This window comes from Grus americana, chromosome 2 (assembly GCF_028858705.1).
Source record: "Grus americana isolate bGruAme1 chromosome 2, bGruAme1.mat, whole genome shotgun sequence".
Classification (NCBI taxonomy): Eukaryota; Metazoa; Chordata; class Aves; order Gruiformes; family Gruidae; genus Grus; species Grus americana.
In genome coordinates this window covers 23,140,189-23,167,924 of record NC_072853.1, presented here as the reverse complement: position 1 = coordinate 23,167,924, position 27,736 = coordinate 23,140,189, and the positions used below count along the sequence as shown (strand labels likewise).

At 46.7% G+C, this 27,736-nt stretch overlaps 1 protein-coding gene across 1 annotated transcript in view; it reads right to left on the bottom strand.

Moving 5' to 3' along the window:
* The window catches only part of NCALD (neurocalcin delta), a 62,161-nt gene extending 35,176 nt beyond the window's left edge, over window positions 1-26,985 (bottom strand). Inside the window, exon 1 of the mRNA XM_054814990.1 lies at window positions 26,676-26,985. The gene's annotated coding sequence lies outside the window, so the exon portion shown is untranslated. The remainder of the gene's footprint in view (window positions 1-26,675) is intronic.
* Window positions 26,986-27,736: the final 751 nt, after the last annotated feature.

Sequence of the window (27,736 nt, the reverse complement as noted above, 5' to 3'; positions counted from 1 at the left end):
ACACATGCAGGGGATTGTTTTTCCTTCTGCCCCAAGGTAGAAGGCAGAACTGGACTCCCTAGGCCAAACATGTAGCAACAACTTGAGGACATACCTCCAAATGCCCTCTGCACCAGGCAGCACGTGGGGCCTTATGCTGAGCAGAGCGTGTGCTGTCCAGCTCTCTGTGGAATCACAAGCATGGACATCCCACTTTTTACACATTTTACCTAGAATCTAATTTTACTCTTTATTAAATAAATATCGGTCCTTTTAGGCACAACTTTCAAGTGGGCCCAAAGTAAACAAGGATGCTCAGGAAAGATTAGGCAGGTCAGGTTTATAATTAAATTATTTGTTCCTCAGAATACACATGAGATGCTCAAAGAAAGTAGCTTCTGTATGTAGTAGCTGGACTGAAGAAATTATGAGAGGAGTTACATTTTGGAGAAGAAAAACATCCTACATTTGACAGAGGTTTGATACAATGCTAGGATGAGTCTGTCTCTCATTTCTGAGTCATTCTATGTATATCTACTGAATCACCAATATACTAATCGTCACAGAGGTGAAAGAACAGTTTGTTTAAATTTGTATAATCTTACTGTATTACATATACACACATTATACACAAAGCACAGACTGTTTTTTCCAATACTGTTGCCAGATCTAGCACCCAAATTTAAGCAAAGCAAAAGAATTTATGCAAAGAGAGACAAAAATATCACTGAACTCAACAGTATGTTGTTTCCTAAAAAATGCAACACATGAACTTTGAAAGCAGTCTCAAATGAAAAAGCATTATTCTGTTGACTTTTTTCTGCGGAAGTCTATCCCAGCAGATTACCACTCTTGTCTGCATTGAATGGCCACTTGGGAAATCACATTTTTCATCGGGGAGTTCTGCAGCTCTTACATATTCCAAACCCATTCATTTACAAAGCTAGCTGATAACAAAAGCATATTTAATTAAACTTTGACTGAAAAATGTCTAAAATATCTCATTCACAGAGGGAAGTATGGCTTCTCGATGAGACAATTTTCTAGAAACACACCGAGACCCTACTGAAAGGTGCATTGTAACCACCGTGGAACAAGGATGTCTGGATGCATCTTATTATTTCTGAGAAAGACACATAATTGGATCATTCAAAATAGGAAGCTCTCCAAATATTTCTTGAGATATGCACAAACCCATACTCAAGTAAATAGCCAAAGTTGCACTTGATGGGACAATAACGCATGTAAGTCCCCTTGTGCGCTCCCACATAGAAACACTTAAACTACTTGGGGTGGAGAGTTGTGGTGCAATGCAGGGTAGGTTCCACCAATTTGGAAGTAAAGACTCTCTGCGTTTGAGGAAGCACTGAATAAAAGGCTCAGGGGTGCACAGCTTTTGAATTATAAGTAAATTCTCCCTCTCCAAAGCAATCTTCCTCATTCACAAAGAGATCCCAATCTTGAATTTCTGCAACCAGTTTCCAAGGTGTGTCACAAAAATGAAGCATAAAGGAAAGACACATCTCACTGCATTAATATATATGCACTAACTAGATGAAAATAGGTGCAAGCTAGAAGAGTTGAAAGATGAAAGCACAGATAACCCAAATTTCAACTTTTGCAACAATTTGACTTTGAAAATTCACCTTTATCTTTTCATGTCATATATGTATACGTACATGTATGAACTATATATACATGTATCTATATATATGTGTGTGCATATGTGTATATCTATAACTTAAGCTTAAATAATATAGAAAGATGGACACGCTTTCAAGAGGAGAAAACAAAAGATCTCCTGATTAGGTTACCAGATAGGTTAGTACAAACCACAGCGTGGAGAGCACGCTGCAGAGGTGGGATGCCAGACTGAACTGTGAATGCCTTGAGGAGAGAACCAAATGGGTCCTTCAGATCTGCTAGACGGGACAGATCTGGGGTCAGCCATCAGAGCTGCTTTGCACAGAACTGACTGCGCCTTCGCATGACCTTGGTGCTGCAGGTCTGTTGAGCTGCTGCAGCGAGAGATGTGATCAGACATGCGTGGAGTGTGAAGCAGATGTTGGAAGCTGGGCACTTGCTCCTCTTCCATGACTGCAAACTAAAAATGTGCCTTAAGTAAAGGATTGCCTAAAAATGTGCTGCCCACTCCAATGGACCCTCTCCTTCCTCTCCTGCTTCCTCTCCTGCTCCAGGGACATTATGTTTCTTCTGTATGTAGGTAACAGATAATTTCTTTCCTACTCCAACTCAGCCAGGCTAGGTAGCATGGTATTAAGCTTTCACCAAGTTAATAAGGTTAAGTCTGGAGCATCATGCTACTGTTGTAGAAAGAATCAGTTCCTCAAGCCCAAAGCTCAAGTCCTCTATCAGCTGGACTCACTGCCACCAGGGAAATGACACTACTTCTTAGAAACAGGTGAACGGGAAAAAGTGTAGGAAAATTAGACTTTTGGATAGCGGATAGTGCACTGTAGGTATGAAATAGTGAGAGGGGACACATTTAATTACTTATACCGCATAGACAAAAGAAGCTTTTACAGCAACAAAATGGATTGCAACTTAGCAAAATAATTGCATAGCTAAGAATAAAGGCAAAAACACGACAGTCAACTTTAGCATGGTCAAAAGAGAAGGGACTGCTGGGCAGCCAGCCTGCTCCCTGCCACGGCTGAGAGGCACGTCTGTCATCAGTCAGCTATTCCCTTGCCTGCCCAAGGGCAGCTGTGCGGTGGAGATGCTGTAAGCGCTACGTAGTAGCAGGGATTGTGAGAAGCTGCTGTACACTGACCACATCTCTCATTGTGGGACTTTCTGCAGCCATCGACCCTGACCTAAACTCCCTCTTTTCGCATCTATGTTTCCATCTGTGGTTTCAGGGAGAATCCCATGCTGGATCTCCCTCCACAGCCTGTGCTCTGCTTTTGAGAGAAAGACAGCACTGTCCTTTGCCCTGGTTTGCAAAATCTTTAAATCGGTGTTCATCAGCATAATTACTGCTGAGATTATGGTCGGCTTAGAACATGAATAGCTTCAAGTTAGCAGCAGTACTAGCTACAGCAAACTCCATCACCAAGAAGAGCCTGGCAACATCAGCAAAACAATGAAATCTCATAACTCATCAACAAGGTGATACCTAGCAGCTCCAAGTCAAGAAAACACTAACGGGAGAGCAGCCTGAATATGCAGATCTGAATTCATATCTTGGGAGCCACTCCTCTAGGGCATTCACCTTCCCAACACCTCAGTCCATCAAGGAAGTCTTCGGTGAAGAGGCCAGGCACAGAGCAACAAGGCACAGATCCAAATAAGTTCAGACTGAAAGTAAGAGCGAGATGAGAAGTAGGGTCCCTGTATCCAAATGTGCTCAAGCCAAACAGCCAAAAGTCCCTGCTCAGCAGCCATTTGTCCCTGGAAGTGTGCAGACATCAGAGTTTGCCTTCTTATCACATTTCTCAGCATAAACCAAGTTACATACCAATCTCAGTAGGATTTAGCACCTAACTCATACTTGATCTTTCTTACGATCCAGAAAGTAGTTGTTCCTTTGGCCTGAGAGAGTCTAGTGGGAAGGCGTGCACAAGGGAAATACCAAGGCTCTCATGATGTGCTGGGGTCACCACCATTTAGAGATAAAGTGTTTAACTTAGGCAACCCTATATTTGGTTTTCTCTGTCCAGAAAACTTTAATGAACAGATCTTCTATGCTGTGACACATGTGGTAACATTGTCTAAGTAAAGAGGAACGGACCAAAAACAGTCCATGGAGACCTAGGGGACTGCATGCACTGCAGTCCTGTTGACTGAGCAATCTCCTTGGTAATTATTCTCTCTCTTCACAAACCAGAAATGCCACAATGTGGTGGAGAAGAAGCTTCTTGTGTTTTAATAAATCCCAGAAGTTTGTCCACACAGTGGGGATGCTGAGAGTGTACCTACAGTCAGAACACGTGGGCAGCTTACCAGGAGCTCCTGCAGAGCCTGTGCAGGACTCTGCTGGTGGTGTACAAATAGAGAGAGAGGGGCCCTGGCTCAACGGCGTTTCTTTGGGTGGAAACCAGAGGGTTTGAAGGACATGCTCAGTCCTTTGGGGCTGTTGGTGGCCAGAACAAGAATTGAAAGCTCCTAGCCTTTTTTCTACAGCACAGTTTTTACCTACCTCTGACTGCTGTTAATACCAGTCTAATATTCAGTCTTTAAGATGTAAAGAAACCGGTTTCCTCACCTCTACTTAGAAGTTGTAGGTGAAGTGCATTCTGGCATATATTAATAAACTTCTGCTATTTTCCTCTAGGAAAATGTTAAACAATAAAAATGGATATTTTTACTGAAGACTCCTAAAATGTCAGCTGTACCTTGGTGAATGGAATAAGAAGAATGTAATTAAACATCTGCTCTTTCACTCCTATTAATGACTGTAAAATAGCCAGAAAATTCTGAAGGTTGTGGCCATGGTAACAGACACTAGCTTAGGAAAAAGAAAATATCTGCAGTTATAATTCAACATAAAGATTGCTCATCTCCTTCCCAGAGCTGGATGTTTACAATCAAAGCCTTGACGTGTGTGCTGGTCCCTTTATTATGATTTCTTCCTACCCATGTGGCACGTTTATTGTGAGAAACTACCATTTATAAGAACATGGTGTGGCTCAAGTGCTACATTCACTCTTATTCGAAGGAAGAAAAACTGCTCTTTTTTTGGCAGTGGGCTGGAGCAATTGCTGGTAAATGCTTTGGTGGAAAATGACGATGTAGCATGATGGAAGCGGGCCAGATCTTCCCCTAACATGCAGCTGTCTCCCTCCCTTAGATCAGTGAAATGATAGCTGCTTACACCAGAGTGAAGCCCAGCAACTACAAACAGCATTTCTGGAGGATCCTAAAGAACTGAGCCTAGAGATCTCCTTGGCTTGAATGAGGGAGAACTGATGGAAACTGATGAGAGTCCTCGAAAACCACCTGCCCTCATCAAACCCTGCTCACTGCCCCACTGCCTCCAGTGTCTCCTCTAACACTGTCCTGCCCAGGAGCCTTGGCTTGGATAGCCCACTCCACCTTGTATCCCACCAGGCGCTGCAGCTCCTCAAGCACATACAAGTGGAGAAAAAGATCATTAGTCAAACGAAGTCCAACAAAATAATAATCACAGCAGAGTGGGGCAGGACAAGCTGAGACAGAGATGATGGGGGATAATATGGATGTGCTGTGCACAGAGCTGATAACCAGCTCCAGGAGCTGCACAGGATGACTGAAACTGCTTGCACCAAGAGCCAGCAGTGACGGAAAGGGCTTCTCTGAGTGCAGTGTTTTATGCACCTGTGTGACAACTTATTTAAACAGGAGCTTGTAAGCAATGTGCATATTGGCCAAAGAGTCCAGGCAAAAAGCATTTTTCCACTCAACTGCCTAATATCAGCCTTGGTTTTTAAAAAAGTTGCAAACTCTTCTCTTTGAAATGCGCACATGGTGAAATGCCTAGAAGATCTGAAAATAAGCAGGCAAAGGAAGACCTGGGGAGCTGATCCTGGTGAACCTTACAGAAACCACCGACTGGTATTTTTGAAGCCTTCCTGAAAACCTTGTCTGAGGTTCACATCTAGAACTGGGGTAAACCCGAGCTGCTGGCTGGAGGCCAGTTGTGATGCTGGTGCAAATAAATAGGTTACAGCAGCTTTCTGTATAGGCAACAATTATGGATAAGGTGGGAGTGCCATCTTTTGTGTGATTTCCCTTTGAACTGTGGTGCACTGTAAGCACTCAAACAGCACAAACAACGCTATTTTGTTTGGATTTTTGGTAATATAGAAGCAATGTGTATCTTTTCCCGGAGATGCCACCATCACCTTACTGCAGATGCTTTTAGCACACTGTTTGGATCATCGTACATTCGGATCTTCGCAAAGGAAGACAACATAACCAACATAAGCATTCCTTTTTGTCCTGATCAATTATTTAAAATGATGTTATACTACCACAAACCGAGCACATTGCTAGAGCCTGCAATGTAAATACTGTCTTTTCAAATATGAAGACAACCAAATGCTCGGGAAAGTTTGGTGTAGCTTGCAAACTCCCCTAGCATAGCCAAGAGAAATAAAGCTACTGCCACCAACATTACATGGGCTTCATGCCTGTGGTTTCTAACAATGCCATCCTTGCAGCGTGGCCAGATGAAAAATTTAATTCAGTTGTGTAAGAAACTCTGGTCCCACTAGCAATGCAAGGCAGCTCAATCATGAGCGAAATTCAATGACTTGTTAAGACTTGTGATGCCTTGGGAGGTGGGGTGCACAAAACACCTGACTGCCTCTTTGCACAGCTGCCCCATGCACACTCAGCCACCTCTTTCCCTAGGTCTTGGCCACACTGTGTTAGAGCCATTCCCATCTCTGAGGCTGCAGAGATGGAGATGTTCAGCCGTTCCTCTGCTGAGGTCCAAGCTGCCATCCAACTTGAAATGCCCAGCTCCTGGGGTTTCCTTACTGGCTGCAATAGCTATCCCTAAATTACTGCCACGGGAAGCTTGCAGGTGTTGAGCAATCCCGACACCTTCTGGTCTTGTGTGATGCCCAGTGCATTCAGCCATCCCTCACCCTGAAACACATACAAAGCCCTGAGGTGTCTGCCCAGCACCCCAGGCTGTGCTCTCCCTCCTCCTTCTGGTGTCCCTTCTTGCTGCTGAGCTGCAATAGCCTGTGGGAATCAGCATCTCCTGTGGCACCAGTACTCAGAAGCTACCCCTGTTTCCAGACCAGTAAGAGGTCCAGGGGCTGGGCTGGTGGTGCTCACAGCTATCTGAAACTCATGGGGAGAGAAGGGTGGTCAGGAACTGCTGCAGAAGTGGGGAGGGAGGGTGCAAGGGGAGGCAGATCTTCTCCTGATACAGGACAAAACTCCTCCTTATTTTGCTTGAAAGGCTTCTCCAAGCCCTGCTCCATATGACCTTTCACGTGAGCTATGAAGAGTGACAGCAGATGCTGGTACCCAGAGGGAGGGGAGTTTTAGTGCTGCTCTATTTCCTTCCCCAGAAGATTTGCTTTCTGAGGAGGAGGTTGGAGGCACAGAGCAGCTACCTGAGGGAGGGCTTTCTTGCCTGATCTTCCAAAGTGTTGGAAATTGAATGGAGTGTGCTGTGAAGCCTCACTTCACTGGAGCTTTTGTCTTTTAAAATTAGGTTAGCAAATTTATTTCTACAGTAGCTTAATCTCAGAGTGCATTATCTGTACACATGATGGACTGGAATATGAACTAATTCTGTCAATAAAGTGACTGCCTGCATCTCAATTGCCAGAGACAAGGAATTCGGTCTCCCCTTTGAGTTGTTAAGCAGCTGCAGGCTGGTACAGTCCCCTCCCTATACTTTTGGTTTGGAAGCTTCCTACATCCAAGTTTTCTCAGCAACAGAGGATGCTCTGGGAGGGGAGGGGAGGAAAGGGGAGAAATTTGGCTCCAGGCACCTGGCTGCACACTGTGACTCTGCACTAGCTGGTGCAGTGGGTTGGGGTCTGTAGCTCCCAGGGACATCTCCAACTGACACCACAAGCTCTATATGTGCTGGGGACCCAGCTGACTGGCTCTGCTCATCTTCAGCCTGTGTCCCGTATTGGCAGGAGAGGCAGAGACCAGCAAAAGTGTTCCTTCTGCTGGGCTGAGATCAGCAGTGAACTTCCTTGGTGGAAGGGATCCTCTGCTGGAAATTCACAGCCAGATCCCCCAGTGTTGCCTGAACAGAGCAAGGGGCCAGATTGAGTCAGAGCATGTGTGCAGGTACACAGTAAATGCTTTGAATCTGGAAACAACCTTTACCAAGTTACATCCTTCAACAGCAGCTCAGGAAGTGACCATTTCAATATCAAACTTTCCACATTACTTACCTACAGAAAGCAAGGGTCATCTAACTCCTGATTGAGAAACTTAGCTGTCTCCATACAAGCTATGGAAATCTTGTCAGTACCATCTCTGGAGTCTAGAGAGTGACTGAGCAAACTCCAAGTTCATGGGCTGATTTCAGGCAGAAATAGAAATATTGGAAGCCAGTTTCACAAAACTGTTTGAGGAGAACATGTTCTCAGTTTGCTCAACATCCAATGTCAAATTGAATTATATCAGTTGTTGTTATTGTTGTGGAGTTCCTTCATTTTAGCAAAAAGAGCTGGAAAATGCAACCTCATGCCAAATTAAAGCCTTTTCTGCCCAATTACTCAGCAGACAAATCCTCAAATCAATTATTCTTAGAGCTGCAGCCAGGATAACTCTCCACCAAGTCAGTGAGATGAAGTCTGCAGTGTCATGGGAGTGTCTGGTCCTTGGCTTTATGACATCTCAGATGTAGGCGAAAGGGGAAGGCTTGTCAGCCAGCCCTCAATATGCAAAAGCAAAAGCTTATTCTTCAGATCAGAGAATGCTCTAATGTTAATAAAAAAAGCTAAATTATAATGCAGGGAACAAGCTTAACTAGACTTATTTGATATTTCTGAAGGCTTTTTGCTCTTCTTTTTAAAGGTAGAATCATTCAGTTCTCATTTATACAACACATTCAGATGGTAACATTGAGACATATCCAAAACCTGAACTATTCAAGGGAAGGAAGGCAAGGACTTCTTTTCCTGTCATCAAAATGGCAGCCAAATATGCAGTAATTTCTCCTCTCTTGCTTTATCTGAGCCTAAAAGAGAAGTACCTTTGTTCTTTAGTTTGTAGAATTGCACCACCAACTCCTCCAAATGTCTCTAAACCATTTAGCACAAAGAAGAAAAGAAGACAGTCAGATCTTTGTGAGGAATCGCAGGGAGATGTTGGGGGAGAAGTCTTGCAGTCTTAATTGAAGAACTAACAGGAATGTTGTTTTAGGACTACAAGATATTTATAGACTCACCCATTTTGAATGTAAAGGGTACAAATATAATTTTCGCTATTCCTCTGCAGGCCAAGATCTGAGGAACACAGGCCAGAGCACAAAAGAATTTTCACCCCATTCCAAATTCCCATTAAAAAGTATACTAAGCCTGAATAATGAGTTTAGTCATCCGAATCATGAATTTGGCTTCCTAACCAGCTGGGAGACTGAAGCGGAACAAAACACGTCTGCTAACACCCCAACTTGAGCACCACAATTGGCAAGTCCTGCTGAAGAGAGATCTCAGACTGAAGTTGTAGAAATGTTAGAGGTTAGAACTGAAGTTTCTTGGCAGAACTGACCTTATATGGAAACCCCGTAGAAAGTCTGCCTGCACTGGCTTTCAAACCAGCACATAAACTTTCATTTCTAATAGAAATATAGTTGTATATAGAAAAGCTAATTCAAAACCACTTAGGTAAAATCAAAGTAAATCATTCCTACTGGGGGATGTGCTGGAGAGGGTCAGACAGATGTGTCCTCTTTAAGGATCATGGGTTGAAATGAAAGGGGAAAGCTCAAGTGGAAGGTGGTTAAAATAGGGTTTTTCAAAGATGAGTCTCAGGATGGATCTTGTTTAACATTTTCATTAATAACCATGATGCAAACTCTTAAAGTAGTGCAGTTGCTGATGACACCAAGGTGAAAGGCACTGTCAGCTGGACAGCCAGGCTACCACACAAGGGATGATTTTAGCAATGGCATAGTGCAGTGGGATGAAATCCCTTATTACTAAGTTCAGTTTCTGAGGGACCATTAGGAAGAATTGATGCTTTTAACTAGAAATGATGGAGCTGGAGGAAGAGCTGAAGATCTTATATAGCCATAAGATAGCCAATATGATGTGACCTACAGGGGACAAATGACACTTCCTAATGAACCTGCTGAGATTGATCCAGTGAGTCCAGGCAGGGGGAAGTATGATTGTGTGGAAGTATGGTATGAAGTATGGGTTACAGCATTGGTGGATGAGGGAAGAGCAACAGACATCATCTACCTGGACTTGTGCAAGGCATTTCACACTGTCCCACACAACATACTTGTCTCTAAATTGGAGAGACATGGATTTGATGGATGGACCACTCAGTGGATAAGAAATTGGCTGAATGGTTGCACTCAAAGAGTTGTGGTCAACGGCTCAATGTCCAAGTGGAGAACGGTGACAAGTGGCATCCCTCAGGGGTCGGTACTGGGACTGGCACAGTTTAATGTCTTTGTTGGCAACGTGGACAGTGGGATCAAGCGCGCCGTCAGCAAGTTTGCTTATGACACCAAGCTGTGTGGTGTGGTCGACACGCTGGAGGGAAGGAGTGCCATCCAGAGGGACCTTGACAGGCTGGAAAGGTGGGCCTGTGCGAACCGTCTGAAGCTCAACAAAGCCAAGTGCAAGGTCCTGCACATGGGTCGGCGCAATCCCAAGCACAACTATAAGATGAAGAATGGATTGAAGGCAGCCCCGAGGAGAAGGACTTGGGGGTATTGATTGATGAGAAGGTCATCATTGATTCAGCAATGTGCACTCACAGCCCGGAAAGCCAACTGTGTCCTGGGCTGCATCAAAAGAAGTGTGACCAGCAGGTCGAGGGAGGTGATCCTGCCCCTCTACTCTGCTCTGGTGAGACCCAACCTGGAGTACTGCATCCAGCTCTGGGGGCCCCAACATAAGAAGGACATGGAGCTGTTGGAGAGAGTCCAGAGGAGGGCCACAAAGCTGATCAGAGGGCTGGAGCACCTCTCCTATGAGGACAGGCTGAGAGAGTTGGGGCTGTTCAGCCTGGAGAAGAGAAGGCTCTGGGGAGATCTAATTGTGGCCTTCCAGTATCTGAAGGGGCCTACAGGAAAGCTGGTGAGGGACTGTTTATCAGGGAGTGTAGTGACAGGACAAGGGGTAATGGGTTTAAGCTGAAGGAGGGTCGATTTAGATTAGATGTTAGAAAGAAATTCTTTAGAGTGGTGAGGCACTGTTCGGTTTGGTTGCCCAGAGAGGTTGTGGAGGCCCCATCCCTGGAAGTGTTCAAGGCCAGGTTGGATGGGGCTTTGGGCAACGTGATCTAGTGGAGGGTGTCCCTGCCCTTGGCAGGGGGGTTGGAACTGGATGATCTTTGAGGTCCCTTCCAACCCAAACCATTCTATGATTCTATGAAGTATCCATGCTATTAATGAAAACACAGCCAGTTAAACAAGGGTTTGGTGGTACGAGGACTCACCTGGATTGCTCTAGTACATGGCCAGGAGAGCATGCTCAGGAACAGGGATTTTGGCCTGCAGTGGCTGCAGAGCTGGGCTGTTAAGCCAAATAAGGGAATGGAAAGCCTGCACTCTCAGAGGAGACCAGAGGCACTCGGCTGTTTAGCCGAGCTAAAGAAAGGCCAAGAGGGGATATGGTTGTAGTCTATAAATACATCAGAGGGGGTAAACACTAGGGAAGGAGAAAAGCCATTTAAACTGAAGGACAATGCTGGCACAAGAACAAATGGGTATAAACTAGCCATGAATAAATTTTGGCTGGGAATGAGACGCAAATCTCTAACCACTGGAGCAGTGAAGTCTGTGGAACAGGCTTCTCCGAAGATCACAAGACAAATGGCCTAGCTCATATGAAAATGGAGTTTGAGAAATGCACAAATAGGATCAATATGATGTAGATACCTGCAGCTGACTGGATGAGTCAGGAGGTCTCCTCCTGTCCTGCCTCCCTCTGGAAGGGAAAAAGCACCCTAAAAACCAAACGTGCTTCTTACAGGCGACAGGGTCTTTCCAGCACAAAGGATCACCAAGAGGAGAGCCAAAGGCAGTAACGTTAAGTAAACGTGTTTACTATATCTCTGTCTTCCTCTGCAGTATGTAATCTCCCACCGCCGCACATCAGTAATGTGGAGTGGCAGGAGTGTGAGCAGAGGGTTATACAAGCAGAGGAGTGAGTGCCAGGATGCAGCAGACAGGTCAGGAGAGCCAGCCAGCTCTGTCAATTCAGGGAGAATTCTGGGAGCAGCAATACGATTATTACAAAAAAATTAATTGAAATTAAGATTTGCAAGTAACCTCAATAAAATTCACAGATGGTTGGGCTTAACCTTGGAGTCAAGAGGATTAGCAGAATATGTTGTCCAAATCTGTGAAATAATAAGTTTTCCATTTTCTTCGAAAGAGAATCATCTGCCCAGTTTCTATTCAGTATTGATGGAGCAATTCATGCTTTCTACAAAGTTTTTTTTTTTTCCTTAATGCGATCCCTTTGTCTCCTGTAGGGAACAAAATAACTTATTAATACCACATAGCTTTTTCATCTGAAGACCTCTGACCACTTTACAAAGATTACTGGGCGAAAGCTGCATTTCAGTGTTGACTGAAACAGATGCACAGGAAGAGGGAGGAAAGGATTTTCTAAAACATCTGTATGGCTTTTTGTATGAGCTGGTCCTGTGCTCCTGGACCAGCTGGGGTCAGTCTTCAAGGTTCCTGGGTTGGCGGGGACTCACAGGGGACTGGCACAGGACACACTCTCACCAGACACTCCCCGACCCTACCAGGGCACAGAGGCTGTTGGCACTCAAACCTCCTGACAGCCATCCTTCCGCTCTGTGCCTAGGACTGTCTCGGTTGTGACAGTGGGAAGGCACCTTGCCGTGTGCTCCCCCACAAGCCACACCATGACAGACATAGAGGAACCCCTCTGCTTATCACCTTCATGCAGCAGCTCCCTGAATGCATGGGGCTGATCCCATGGTCACGGTGCACAGGCGCTGCTTCATTGCTCAGGTTTTGCATCCCTGCGCGCCTGATCCTGCATCCCCAGCGTTACATCATGTATCACTCTGCTGCTGGGTTTCCTTTCCTTGCTAGCCACAGCACACCCATTCCTCCACAGGGAGAAAAATGACCCTCAGGTATTCAAGGCTGGAAGGTACTTCATGTAATAAAATAACATAATATTCACCCTTCAACGTGTCTTCTCTATGTTTCAAATATTATAAATGACAATTTTAAGGAGGGCTGCTCCTGCAGTAAGTAACACAGATACTTTGGGTGCTGCAGGGTACAGGAGATGTTTGAATCTGCTGTTTAGCTATCAGGTGCTGATATGTAAAAAGTCAAGAAGTTAACCTCTATGAAAGTTGTCAACTGTCCACTTAACGGGGAAGAACACAGGTGGAAGAGATCTGTTGCTCTAGGACTGAGTTTTCTCTTTTCCTCCTCCGAAAATTGTCTACCCAGCATTTGAAATAGCAATAAAGTAGAAAACAGTAGTAAATGACACCAAGGCACTTCACTTTGTAAAACAAAAACTAGCCATGCACGGGGTCTGCAAGCGGAGAGGAACACCACAGTCCTCTGCTATCTGATGAGCTTCCAGAGGGCAGCACCGAGCGCAGTGAAACTGGCTCGAGATAAGACGGGGACATCAGGGGCCCATTGTCTGAACTCTCTGCCCACATTTTGGCTATATGTCATGAGTTTCCTCAGCGCAGGAAAAATAGGTAAGAACAGATAGCACATTACCTAACAAATTCATCTGATGCCAATTTCTCTTGGGGGCTGTGTAATATTGTTAACCACTGTTCCCATTAGAAACACCAAACCTAATTAGTTTATGAAACTGCATTAGATGGAGAAGGTGCATGTTGCTGATAGCTGCTTAGTGGGAATGCAGTGTAGATCTTCCTTCTGTCCACTTATAATTAAAATGATCTTCTTTGTATATTAGATTCAGCGGCTGATAATGAAATGCAATAAAGATTCCTGGAGTAAATCCCATTTTTCTTAATATGTTTAAACAATTTTATGGAGTCTTTTATTGATTGGAGGAGGAGCAGTTTCAGGAATAATGTGCTTAAACAGCCATGACAAACCATCCAATTACCCAGCACTTCTCAAGACTAATGCCTGAAGTAACGAGCATGTCACGCAACGGTGCCGCTTCCATTTGTGCCGGATGCCTGAGAGGCAGCAATCATAAGTCTTTGCAACTGGTGGGGTGGGGGATTTCAGGAATGACTGGGAGAAAAGCTTGTCACAGTATTGTCTGTGCAGGCAAATTTAGCACTCTGTGAAATCTTGATAAAATTACCCACCAGCAGAATTAGATAACCAGTTTTAAGTAGTAAGGAATAGGGAGTTATGTCCAGTTGAGCAGTGGCAATTTGGACAACACTGATTCTTCAGTGGAAAGATTGAAGCAAAACACAAGATGTGATAGAGAACAAGGGATGCAAACGCTGATGAAACACGCAAATGGTTGAATAGGCTTTTATTACTAGATGAAACAACTGTGCTTTAAAACAGGAGCACATTTTGGTTAAAAAATGAACAGTTAAGGAATTGTACATTAGAGCCAGATGAGTAGTGGAACTAGAAATTTAAGAAAGTTTTTGCTTTTATCTGATGATGCTTGGAAGAAAAACTTGTGTTCGTTTTTGTGAAAGAAGTATTTCCTCTTGTTGAGCTTTCCTTTAGAAAGACATATTTCTGCTTCACTAGTGAGAGCAGTTGTGTAGCTATAAATGCATGGCAGGCCACGGAGGACAGATCTTTAATTATACCTATCCTTCCATGAGTTCCCTGGGAGACAATTGCTCAAGGCTAATAAGGATTAAAACATATTCAATGACTCTGAAAAAAATGCCTTAATGCTAGTCTTCCTAAATCCCCTGTATTATTTGGAGCAATACGAACACAGCAACTTCTGTTTGCATGTGAAAGGGAAAAACTTTACACTTTGATGCAGTCATGGCCATGTCCTGCTTTACTAAAACCTGGGGTCCTGCTTCACCAAACCCCACAGTTCAAAACAGCCTAGCCAATATCCTCGTGCTCTGCAGGGCTTTGGTGTAAAGCTGGAAATGATAGCAGAGTGTACCATGCGATGGCTTCCATGAAAGGACCTGCTGAGACATCATAGTCGTGGTCACGTTCGTCTGACTGGGATGGCCACTGACATTAAATGTTTCCCCTGGGGTTACAAGTGAGTCAGTGGAGGGGTTTAAATGAGGACCCCAGCCTGAAGATTCCCAGCACATCAGATTTTGCCTGCTATCAAGTGGCATAGCCTGCTTCTGCTCGGCATCTGATAAATGAGCTGCATTTCCAGCATGCAGCAAGACGAGGTTGAGCACCGTCCCACCAGCCACGCAGCTGGCCATGTCCCATGTCCCCAGGGACAGGAGGAGGCTGCTGCCCCAGAACAGAGGCACGGGTGGCCAGATGTGACTGGGAAATCCAGGGAAAATGGAAAACACTCCATGTCTAACAGAGGAAGTAATAAAAACAATCCAATGTGCTCAAAAAGCCGCAGGCAAGGAGATAGGTAAATGCTCCCCTGGCTCTCTCGAACCCCACTGACATTACACTCCAAGGCCAAAAACATAAAGGTTAAATTCAACAGAAACAGAAGCACCGGGAGAAAACTGCACTCAGAAATCTCCTTTGCTTTTTTACCTCTTTCGACCCTGAAATTTTATGAAGAGAGCACCTGAACATCACTTCCCTCTTGCAGAGCGAAATAGGGAATACTTGGCAGCGTTGCATGGCAGATGCAGTGCTGCGTGCGGGGCTGTGGCAGCTGGGGAGCTGCGGTGGCATTAAGCAGCGCACAGTGCTTGCTTCAGCCGAAGGAGGATTTAGGAAACAGATTTTAGGCACAATACAGCATTAGAAAAGTGGATCATGTTGGGCTCTCATTGAGGCGGTTAATAATAATATAATAATAATAATAACATATATATAATAATAAGAATCTGCCAGTTGGATAACTATTTACTCATTCTGGAGAAATAGCAGAGCAGAAGGGATGTTGCATTGGATATCCATCTCTGCAGTTTACACATCTTTAAAATAAGTGGATTGTAAACAACAAAAGGTTTAAAACTGAAGCAGGCAGCATGAAGTGTGTGTACTAAGGAACAACATGAAATCAGCATCAAACCCACACGTGGGGGGAAGAAACCTCTGTACAGAGCCAGGTCAGCACTGTACATGATAACCTCCCTCTATACAAACGGCTGTTTCTCTATAGACTAAAGGTTTTTCTTTATCCTTCCTTCTAGCCATGCTCCTCACTTCCTTCACTCTGGTCCTATGAAAAACCCACCGCTTTATTCGGCAGACCGGAGCTGCCAGCCTTTTTGTCATGCTTCAGTGGGCTGGGTTCCTGCTGGTGGCTGCGGCCAGAGCTTGCAGCTCATGAGCTCTCCTCAGCCCTGGGCTTCAGAAAAAATGCTTTTCTGTTTTTAAGGGTTTTTTTCCCAAGGATTCCCACCCGCTTATGCATGATGACATTTACTGCATCACCTGTGACTACGAAGCCACTGCATCTGGGTGCATTCCCCAGCACGGGGACCAACTGGCACAGAAATTCCCTCCTCTATGCAACTGAACTTTCACCCTCCGGAAGACTGACCGAGTGCCATCTGCCCCGTGGGACGGGCCCAGTGGCACAGCCTAAGTCCTAGACTGGGCTTGGGCACCAGCTGGGAGGATATGAACTGGCTGGGAGAAAAACTGGGATAGGGACCGCTCTGGGCAGAGAGTGGTTTTGATCCTTGAGCTCTGGTGCTGAGGATGCTCCCTATTTAATGCAGCACGGATACAGCCAGCGGCCATAGTACAGACACAGCCTTTACCTCAGGAAACTGGGTAACTTGTCACCTACTTGAATGTTAATGTTAAAATAAGAAATGTCAAGGCTTGGGGCAAGCAAGATCTTACCTTGGGAAAGGAGGGGATTATGAACTAGACCCAGGGGCCAAATCATTTGGGACATGCTCTGCAAATGGCCTTGGGCTCTCTGTTGGGCTTGCTGGGGCTCTGAAGGGGTTTCAGGGTACTTGCAGACCAAGCAGCCAGACTGGCACGCCAAGGAGGGCTAAATGCACCGCTGATGAGCACAGGAGAAAAACGGCCAGTGGGAAGGGCCAGGGGAGGTGGGAATGGTGGGGTGGGCAGTGGCAGCCCCAGCTGGGGAGGAGTGCTTTGGGGGATGGAGTCTGCCTGGGGCTGGTGCTCTCCGGTGATACAAGCGAGCAGAAGCCGGGACATCTCCATCTCAGCTCTGCACCCAGGCTTCTGTCTGATTTTGGCAGCCCTCTGCTGTCAGTGATACAGAGCCCAGAGCTTTGCTCCCACACTGTGTTTATGTGGGTCCTGCTCTCCATCACAATGGACACCACTCTTCACATATGTGCCTCTGAATGCCACCCCCAATGGGGTTCAGCCCTTCTACCCCTGAACACCAACCTCGGTAGGCTTGACTCTTGCACCCCAAATGCCAGCCTCAGTGGGCTCAGCCTCTGCCTGCACTAAGCAAGCCCATGGCTGGGGTTATTCCAGACCCCAGACCAGAGAGAGGGCTGTGGCACGGCCAATCCAGCCCCCCAGCACCCCGCATTTAGCAGCAGCATCTGTCCAAGCAGCGGGTGACTCATCTGGGTCTGGCCACCTCCTTGTGCAGTGCCTTTCACTATGACTCTGGGGATTTCCACGGAGAGGTGGGTGCTGCTGCGTCTGGTGGGGCAGAGCTGGGGGTCCTGCGTGCTGAAGCCCCCACACGCAGTGGAGGGCAGGTCCTCTCCACCTCCCCCCCAGGGGCCGCAGGAGGGCTGGCTGGTCTCCAGCCAGGGCAAAGAGGATGGGATGCTCCTCACCTCCCGCTCGGTGTTTGGGCAGCCAGCCAGCCACGGTGAAGGTGAACTGCTGGGACATGGTGACAGCAAGCTGCTGCTGTGAGCATTTAATTTTTAATTCCTCTCAGGGCTTCTTTTCCACTGACCCCCCCCCGCACCCCCAGGGGAAGGCTGCCAGCACCCATTTCTGGAGCTCGCAGTGTTTGGCTGCGTGTCTGACTGTGAGGGACAAGAGAGGGGTGTCCCCACCCAGCCAAGGTGGGTGCTGCCTGGGAGCCCCTCCAGAGCAGCTGCTTTCTAGGGTCAGCTTTCAAGGATGGGATACCCGAGGCACCCTGAGAGTTGGGACGCAGCGGGATCTGCCTGTGTCACCGGTCCTGGGGCCAGGCTCCCTCGGGCTTATTTTCCCAAAGGTTTCCCCTCCTTTTCCTTCAAAGTAATATCCACCAGCAAGAGATGCTTCTGGTCAAGTTGGACTGCAAAGACACCGGATGGCAGGAGCACGCTGCCTGCCAAGACACCTTCCCACCGCACTGGCCACGAGCATGTCCCCTGTGTAGCTGGAAGCCGTTCGGATGTGTTCAGGCTTCCCCTTTGAAAGAAGAATAACAGACGTTTCTCTGCAAGGGCAGCTGCAAGCTGTGCAAACCTGAAGCTTGCCCCTGAGAAGCACCACTGAGGGCTGTCAGGGAGGAATTGCCAGGCTTGCTGCCGAGGAGGCAAAATTGCCTGAAATACTGGGAATTGCCACCTGCCTGGAAGTTGCCATTAGCATCCAAGGGCAGGTCAGAGCCCCTCGCGCCGGCACAGGAGAGCGTGCAGCTGTCCTGCTCGGCTGCACATCCCCTCCTCTCCCTGCTCAAGCCATTCCTCTGCTTAAAAATGTTATTTTGGGAAAGAAATGAATAATGGGAACAGCACTGGAAAAGCACGGGGAATTCAGCAAACAAAAGAAAAGCTGCTATTTTTGAAAATGCCTCAAACTGGTAACTGTGGCTTGTTTTAACCCCTTCTCTCCCAGCTGTCTCTCCACTGCCCTGCCTGGAGTGCCATGCACAAGCACGGTGGGAGCCATGCGCGGGAAAGGTGTGTTTTCTACAGGAGCAACACCACAGTGAACTAATAACTGACACACGGTGAACTAATAGCGAAATACTCTCAGATTTTAATTAGACACTGAATTAAGTGAGGTGGGGTTTTCTGCAAGGGTCTCAGTGTTTAATAAAAAGAGCAAAAATCAGGCAAGCAGTCACCCTCCTAGTGCTTCTGTCACCTTTCGCCATCTCTGAAACAATTGTATTTTTCTACTTGGGGCATCACAAGCGTTATGTGGACGTGGTGAGTGGGGAGTCTAACCCTGCACAGCAGCTCGCTGCTCACGGTTCACAGAGAACAGGCCATCAGTGCTGCAAGAAAAAAACCTGACTCTGCCAAGGCTGCAGATAAAGGTAAACATTTACCATAATAAACTTATCTTCACAAATTCACCAAGACCCCCACAGAGCTGGCGTGGAGCACGTCCTACTGCTTTTTCATCGGCTGTCGTTTATCCTTGCCACTAGCGTGACCAGGTCTGCAAGGTCTCTGCAGCCCTGGTGAGCACTGGCACAGCTCTCCTGCCAGCAGCATCCTGCGCCAAGGGAAGGCACAGGTGACATCTGGGCCACCGCTGGGGTAGCTCCGCATGTCCTTCTGACAAAAGGGACCGGCCGCCTTCCCACGTGGACCGAAACCTAGCAGAAAAAAGGCAAAATAGGAAATGAAGCCCTGATGATGCCGGAGGAAGAATGACTTAGGTCTGAGCTCATGTTTTCAGTTCCTAAAGCGACACTGCCCTGCCCGAGCGCTGCTGTGAGTGTCGGCTGGGACTCCCATGGATGCCACGGAGCCAGCAGCAGGGATGGGGGCTGCTGTCTCACAGGCAATCTAATTTCTGAATTTTCAGAAAAAAGCTCATTTTGTTTCAGGAAAAAGACTCCAAACACTTGTCTCTGGATTTTCCCGTCCAGGAGAAGTATGAGAAAACAAAAATCTACTTTTTGTTCAGAAAGAGTTCCTCTTTCCACTGCCCCTGAGCTTCTCAAGTCCCAGCACTTCTGCCTTTCACTGAGCTCTGCTTCTCAGCTTTTACCTTAGTGAGGGCAAGTGAGACTTCCTTGGCAGGAGTCACTCAGCTCCTTCATCAGGTTCTGACAGCAGGGGTAAAGCAAAACATAGACAGTCTTTCTGCAGAAGTGCCCACTACCTTCTTCAAGAAGGTGGCTCTTCAATAACTCTGTGACCGAATAGTTCCACACAGACCTCAGAGCTGTAAGTGGTTTAACATCATGCACCATCAAACATTACATGCCTTGCAACTCACGCTGGGGATTTTGATTAAGGAAACCCTCCACTGCGGCAAAGAAGAACTGCAAAGTCTGATAAAGTTCTCAGTTTTTAGCAGTACAGTAATTGAAAGTGAAGTGTGAAGTGAAATAATTCAAAGTGAAATCTGTGTGCTGTGTCAAATCAGCAATAATGCTTAAGCAAGAGGAGACCATGGTTAGACTGAAAGACATATCCTTGGCCAGCCATAATTTTGCACTCTTCTTGTTCACATAAGCCTGTGAAATAAGTCTACAAAAACGCCAACTACCCTTCAGATGAGACTGTTTTAGTAGAGTCAGAATGACTTTGTATGAAAAACCTCACGCAAGATAAACAGCTATGAATAGGACACTTGACAGACAGGTCCAGAGGACAACAGACAGTGTTTCTGCTGAGATATAATTGCTCTAATTGGACCTGGGCTTGCTAAAATGGTGAAGTTAAAGAGGACTCTGCAATCATGCTGCCATTCTGCACAAAAGAATACTGTTGTGATAGGAAGCATATAGCAGTTGTGGAAATAATCAACGGCTTTGTGTTCGCTTCCCCCTGGCAACTTGGATTTGCCATTAGGAACATGCACACAACACGAGCAGAATATTTTCTTTGGAGTTAAAGGTTCTTGGGGCTGAATTGCTTCATAGCTGAAGTCTCTTTGAGTATTATGCAGCTGAAGTTAGGCACTTCAAATGAGCCGGATCCATTGTGCGTGTGCAATCCTGGAGGAGACGCAGAAAGGCCGTGTGAGGCATAATCAGGGAATCTGCCCACTCTAGGAGCAAGGGAATTTGGTGAGGAAAGAAGGTAACTTTCACCTTCTTCTGCAGTAACTTGTCTTCTCTGGAGTGAAAACCTGTAAACTACCTGATCTGCTTGTCTAATAAAACCTCTGTACACATAATCTTGGGTCTCTCCAAAACCTGATAACTTCTATAACATGAGAACAAGCATGAAGCTTTTAAAGACAATGTCTTTGTTCTCCAGTAGCATGTACTGTGCAAGGGTTGACTGTGCGGTGTTTCTCCAGCCCTGTTTTGATCCCAGTGTCCAGCAGAGAGAGCAGCCCTTTTAGCCACCGTTACATCAGACGGCAGCAAAATGACTGCAGAACAGCCAAGAGGCGGTAAGCCTGCTCCTGGCCTCCTCCCGCTATCATCTGGCCCCTTAGTCCTGCCCAGGGCTCTCCTTTCCCCATGTGCCACCACTTGTGGTGCCTGGCTCTGGCCCGCTCCAGAGCCCCTGTTCTCTCGATGGTGAAATTCAGCACACTGCTAAGAGGCTTTCTGACAAATGTGGTAGGTATAAACCCGTCTCAAAGCCTTTCAGCCCCAGTGTGCACCTGCTTCCATGCACAAAGACAGCTGAAACACCATCGCCTGACCCGGTGGAGTTTCTGAGAAAATGTGGAAAAATACTGGTGTGATGCTCAGGAGCTGCTCATGCCCCGCCTGCCAACCAGCACTGGCACAGGGCTCCCCAGGCAAGGTCACTTATCCAAAAAGAGCCAGCCTGGCTTATTGCACCGTCCCTAACAAAAATCCCTTCTCAGATCATCTGCAGCGATGCCCTGCAGCTCCCGCCCTTTGCTCACATTGCAAATACCAGATCCAGGTTGCAGGACATGCATCACCCAAAATGCGAGCGATGGAGCAGATGTCCCACCCTGAGCCCAGGTGAAACGCCAGGGCTGGGTGTAGGTGGGTGCAGGAAGGTGGCCCTTGGCAGGTATGGGAACAGGATCTTGTTCCTCAGAGCACACCGGGGGCGAGAGTGTCCCTGAGTCATTAGGAACCATGTCACCAGCCAGCCCATTTATCCGTGCAGTCCTGGGTTCAGAGGTCCACACTTCTCCTTTTCCTGCCCTGCCCTGACTTTTCCTCTGGAGGAGCACCAGGACTCTCTCTCTCAGCAGGACTGTGAGAGATGTACGGGGACATCAAAACATCGAACTTGCCCCACACTCTGTTTCTGCCTCCTCCCAAACCTGGCTTTGCTTTGTGCATCATGAGCTCTGCTCCACATATGGGCTTGTCCAATGCCCCTGCAAGGTGGTAGGAAGAACTGGGTATGGATGATGGTCCCCAAAGGAGTGTTTCAGACAAAATCAGATGGGATTTATCAACATAAGTCCAATTAAAAAGAGAAGATGTGCTCATTTCCAGCTAATATGTCTATGATAAGCCAAAGTTTGTAATAAGAATAATAAAAAAATGGAAGGATTGACATCAGTGAGATTTATGCAGCTAAAACTTTGCACAACACTGTGACCATGTACAGCAAAAAGTCTTGAAGTACAAAAGAAGAGAAAGTTAAACCGAGACCCATCCTCTGCTCTCTCCCGTGAGAGGAGGCATTGCTGGGAATTCTGGGCACTGGGCAAATTAAAACCAGTGTTCCAGCCCAAACTACAAGCTTCTTGGCTTTTCTGCGTGTAAATCAGATCCTTACACTATCTCAGTGTCATTTTGTGGCTGAAAGCAATTCAGCAACTATCAGACTGAAATTCAGCAGAACAGGATCTGAGCAATTCAGCTCTTAATGATTAGATGTTTCTGTGGAAATGAATCTCACAAAAAAATGAAGTTCGGCAGAAAGTTGACAGCGTGTTGAGACCGCAGAAGGGAGAGGAACTTTACAACTCAGCCTTCACATTTTCCACCTATAGGATTTCAACATTTGCTAAAGTTGTAGTGAGGGCAGCTTCTTCACAGTGCTCCCTCTGGGAAATATCACATTCAGCAATTCCTGAATTACAGTTTCTAATTATATTTTCATACTGTAATGCTGTCTGAAATGCAAATTTGATGACAGAATAATTTGATCCATGTAAAATAATTACAAAATTACTGTTTCTCAAACCTCAACTCATACTCCCTGCTATTTAAGAAGATAAATTTAACAGCAGCAAAAGTACAGCCAAAACATAGTCTATTTTTTTTTAACTGTTATCTGACTATAACTGTCTGCGTAGATTTTGGCTCACCATGGAAGATTATTTCAAAAATATGATTACCAAAAACATTCCAGAGTTAGGATTTTTGTTACTTTAGCTTGGAACCAACAATCAGGTCAACTTTGATGTTGCAGTCAGAGTACCACACGCATGGCATCCGTGTTTAATTGGAAAAGCAACTGTTGATTAAAATGCCAAATCTTTACTGCAGCTCAGTTATCATTTAAACAAGTTGCTGCTAGTGTTGATGCAGGACGTTAAATTAGTACAACGTAATGATTTTTAGCAGGGTGGAAACCAACTTCTGCAATATGTAATTTAAGAGCCTGAAACTCCATACTGCTACACCAGTTTCCACTGTCTGACAATTCCCTTCCTGTATGGGGAATTATATTCTGCCCCCTCCCCCCCACCCCCCGAAATATTGCCTTGAGTAGTGGCTAGGACCTTTAAAAAGAAAGCAGAGATCTCATTTTGTTTGAAAAAAAAATGCAAAAAAAGAGTCAGCACTCTGCATTGCAAGGTTTTTGTAGGCTTTATTATGCTTCTAGCCTAAATTTAGATTGTCATTGCCCATCAACTCAAACAGATCAAGGTAGAGCACACTAAAGGCTTGAGTATGTTATTATTACTAGGCTAGAGGCATCAACAGCTCATGTCTGTTTTTTAATTTCCCTAGCTGCACCCAGTTGTGTGAGAAGTGACTCCAGGAGATCTCAGTCCTGTTTTTAGCAAAGGTCTCTCCTAAGGTGAAGTGCTCTGATTCCTCAGGAATTTCTAGTCTGCTCCCCCTTCTCCGTGTACAAGGAGACTGTCAGAAGGGATTGTCTCCTCCTCGTGTGTGTGCAAGGGGGTGACATTTGCAAATGATATGAAGGCTGCTGGGGGGTATGAGGGTCAACCTGGCCTCCCCAGAAGAAGATGGAGTGTTACCAAATCCATGTGCATCTCATTTTTTTTCTCTTTATGTCAGAGGATTTCAAGTCCAAGTTGGTAGTCTCATGGTTGCAGTGTTGGGCAAAAGATCAGGGATGGGCTGCAGCCACCTTCCCCCCTCTCGGTGGTAGGAAGGAACCTACAGGCTGTTTGTTCTTTTCTCATGGTAGGTGAAACCATGGCAGGGCAGAGACAGCGGGATGCTTAGCATTACATTGCCTGGCAATTTCACACGCTCCCAAGGTAAAATCCAAGTGTTTGTTGAAAGGGCTTGGTACAGAGTTGACCAATGAAAACGAGAGCACGAAATCACCGAGCAGAGGCACACAGCCCTGGGATGATTCTCACGCACGGTCCCCTGCCCTTCCCCTGAGGAGGGACCGATACCTTTTCCTCTGGTTGCAGGCTGTCGCACTGCCCGCGAGCCACCTGCCCGACCACGGCTTGGCCATCCTCTCCCTTGGGGATCAAAGGAGTCCGGGCTGATGGGATGCCCAAAGCCCCCCAAGACTCAATCAGAGGGGACAGAGTTGGTCACTCTGCCAAGCAGGACATATCCCTGTGCAACCTCAGCGGCACTCACCAGCTTCCCCAGTGACACTGCCTCTCAGACCTCCTGCCACAACACGGCTGGGACCCTTATGGTAAAACGTGAAGCAGTTTATCATCCTCCTCTCTCAGGTCAAGTTAGTGCCTTTTGAAGACTTGCTCGGTATCACTAGAGCAAGATATGTCCAGTCCAGCTGGACTTGAGGAACCTATTTTTAAAATATTTCTAATGAATAGCTCTTGAGCAAAACCTGCATCAATTATTTTTCACCTTGCAGATGTTTTCAAGGCATCAAATGCTACACGATGCTGTATTCAAACTTGAATCAATGAGGTGAAGCCCCAGCCCTCACTGAGCATCGTTGCCACACTGACGACTCAAGTCAAACCTGGCAGACAACCACAGCTGTATGTGGAGTCAAAGCCTCCAGACGTGAAGACGAATGACTTTTTTTGAATGGCAGGTGCCACTCGGCTCAAATCTGTCCCCATACTCTATGCCCCAGTCCCTTGCCGGAGTTGCCCCACCGATGTAAGCTGGCAAACAAGCAGACCTGGGAGGATGGTGGGTCGCATCGTCTGCCTCCCCCTGCCCTCCCCTCCCACCCCACTGCCCAGACTCCGGGGGGACTCACATGCAGATGGTGGGAGCAAGGACCGCCGTCAGCCAAAACAGGGCTCCCCACGCTGGCTGGGGAGCAGCTGCGACCAGCTCAGCCTGGCCGGTTTGCCCAGGCGAGGACGCTGAGAGCCTGGCTCCCTGCGGGAAGGCTGAGCACGGGGTGCTAGCACCTCCCCAGCGAAGCTGCGAGGCTCCTCTAAACCTCGGTTAAACTCACCTACCAGGAGCTGGTTGAGATTTCTCATGCACTGATGCACTGGCATCAGGTGAAGAATTTAATAAAGAAAATTTTAAATATTTCACCCCCCCCAACACTGATATTTTAGGCACAAGAGTTAAATTGGAAAGAACAGATGAGATACCGCCAAGTGAAATGGTTTAGAGGTTTCAGATGCATTTATCCTTGTTTCTCTGTTAAGGATGCCAATTGCAGTGAAATCCAGAGCATTAAGCCATAACTTTCCTTTCAGAAGTGCTTTCAGTTCAATCTCTGCCTTGGCTCCCTTTCTGAAACAATTACTTCTGCTGCATTTAGTAACATCAGAATAATTTTCAAAGAATTTTTTTATCTTTTATTGCTCTGGGTTTTAAATTGTTTTGTAGCTCTGTGATCGTTTCAGAGTGGCAGCTGCTTTACAAAATCACTACCATTATCAATAAACCCTTTGAACTTTGGGAGGAAGGGAACAGGAAGATAAGAATGATCTAGCATACTTTTCCAGGAAATAACACACACGATGCTTCAGCTGTAATCTGTTCTTCAAACAAATCTATATGTTCCCACACACACAAACTCAGGCTGCGGCACTGAACTTCAGCAGCCCTGGGATCTCCTTCCCCATAACAGCCCCCTCGGAGTGAGTGCAATACAGAAACATACCCAAACTCCCTCTTCTTTTTACAAAAAAAGCCAAACAGCATTTCATTTTTTTTCAATTACCGTGGTGCTGTTCATGCTGCAGGTCTTTTTTTAGCTATTCTAACCGCTCTCAACCCACAACAGAAAAAAAAACGAAAAAAAAAAAGAGGCAAAACCCAAGCTGTACGTGTGCGTGTGAGAAAAAGGGTAGAAGCCTGTGTTACAGCAATGTTGGTCTCTTGGCATATTTCAGATAATTTTTCAGGAAGCTCTTGATCCTTTCCTCTGTAAACACTATACGGTCAAGAGTGCCGCGTGCCCCAGGAGGGGGACAGAGAGCCCGGGGAGCGTACGGGGTGCGGGGACTCCGTGTGAACAAAGATGATTTAAAGACTCGAACTTTGGGAGTTGGATTTCAAGCTGTTCCTAGCTGCTTCAGCTGCTGGCTTCCCCCTCACTGAACATGTTGGGCACAAACCCGCCTGAATTGGACAACATTAAAAAACTGCAAGTTCCAACAGAGGTATAAAGCTGTAGAGATGCCCAAATCAACACAATACCTAAACACAATTTCTTTTAACTCCCGAATGCATTAGCCTAGAATTACTCATGTTCATTTATATTCCTAAAGTGTCAAATGAGAACAATATCATTTTATTCTCTTTTCATGGATCATTAATCTAAATTTAACTCAGCTTTGCAGTCTGCACGCAGAATTAGTAACTGGAAGCTGCTTTGCATTATCTGATAGTGCCGGGCTTGTTCATCAAGGCAAACTTCCAGCCAAAACAAACAAGTGAAAAAAATATCAGTCACGATAAGCTGCTTTCTATCCTATTTTTTTTTAAAGGAAAAAAAAAAATACCTGACGAGAACATAAAGCAAATGGTTACCTCACGCTGCAGAAATGCAAGTTTTTAATAGTCCATGCTCTGGCAGCCCCTGAGAAACAGCAGCGGCGGCGGCGGGGATAAATCCAGCATCCACTAGGTTCTCACAAGGCTTTGGCTGCGCGGCCGAAACCGCGGGCTCTGCCTCCAGCTGACGTCAAGGCGGCTGTCACATGGCCCGGCGCAAGCCCAGGGAGCACTGGTTGTCCTGGCAACCCCAGCACTGCTCCGAAATTATTTCAATAGGTCATCTGTCATACTGCGCGCACATTGGAACCATCACGGGCGCCCGGACAACCCAAACACCAAGGGCTCTCTGGAGCTGGCTGCGACGGGGGGTTGGTCTCATCGCTGATGCTCTCTTAACCCTGTCCCCGTAAGAAAACACACCTCCCTCTTCCTCTTCCTCCTGCATCCCCAGCCTCCGGCAGAAAAAAACCCTTATACGCCTGGTTTGCACAAGCAAAGGGGCAAAAGTGCTGCTGTCTGTGTGTACCAGGGCACCTCGAGGATGTGCAGCCGGGCGCTGCACCGGCTAGCTAAAATTAGGGTCTTTCAAAATGACACACACTGAGGTTTTATTCATAGCCACAGAGATGCGCGTTTGGTCGCCAGCATCTCTGCCCAGGTTCGGGGCGAGGCAGCAGCGGTCCTTGCTGAAGCGATGTGGGGCTGCGGGTCGGCACCCAGAGGTGCCCGGGCAGCTCGGCCTCGCACCCCTGAGCCTCGGCCACTGGCCCCTCCTGCCTACGATGCTTCTCCTGCTGCTCCCAGCAAAATGTCCCAGGAAGGAGGATGAAACAGTGCTTGCCTCCACCTGGCTCCAGCTCACCTCAGCAGCCTTATGCTGCTGGCAGAGACACGACACCGGCGTCTCAGATTTCCTTGTAACTCTAGCTAAAATCCATTCCTTCTCCCAAATTTTCTTTCCCTCTCTCTGCACATCGCCCTACCAAAGCCCCGCACGCACCAGGGGCAGGATGCGGGAGAGGCTGGGAGGAGGGAGAAACTTTCACCTGCAAGAAGCAGGGAGGAAAGGCAAAGTGTCAGCAACAAGAAGACAC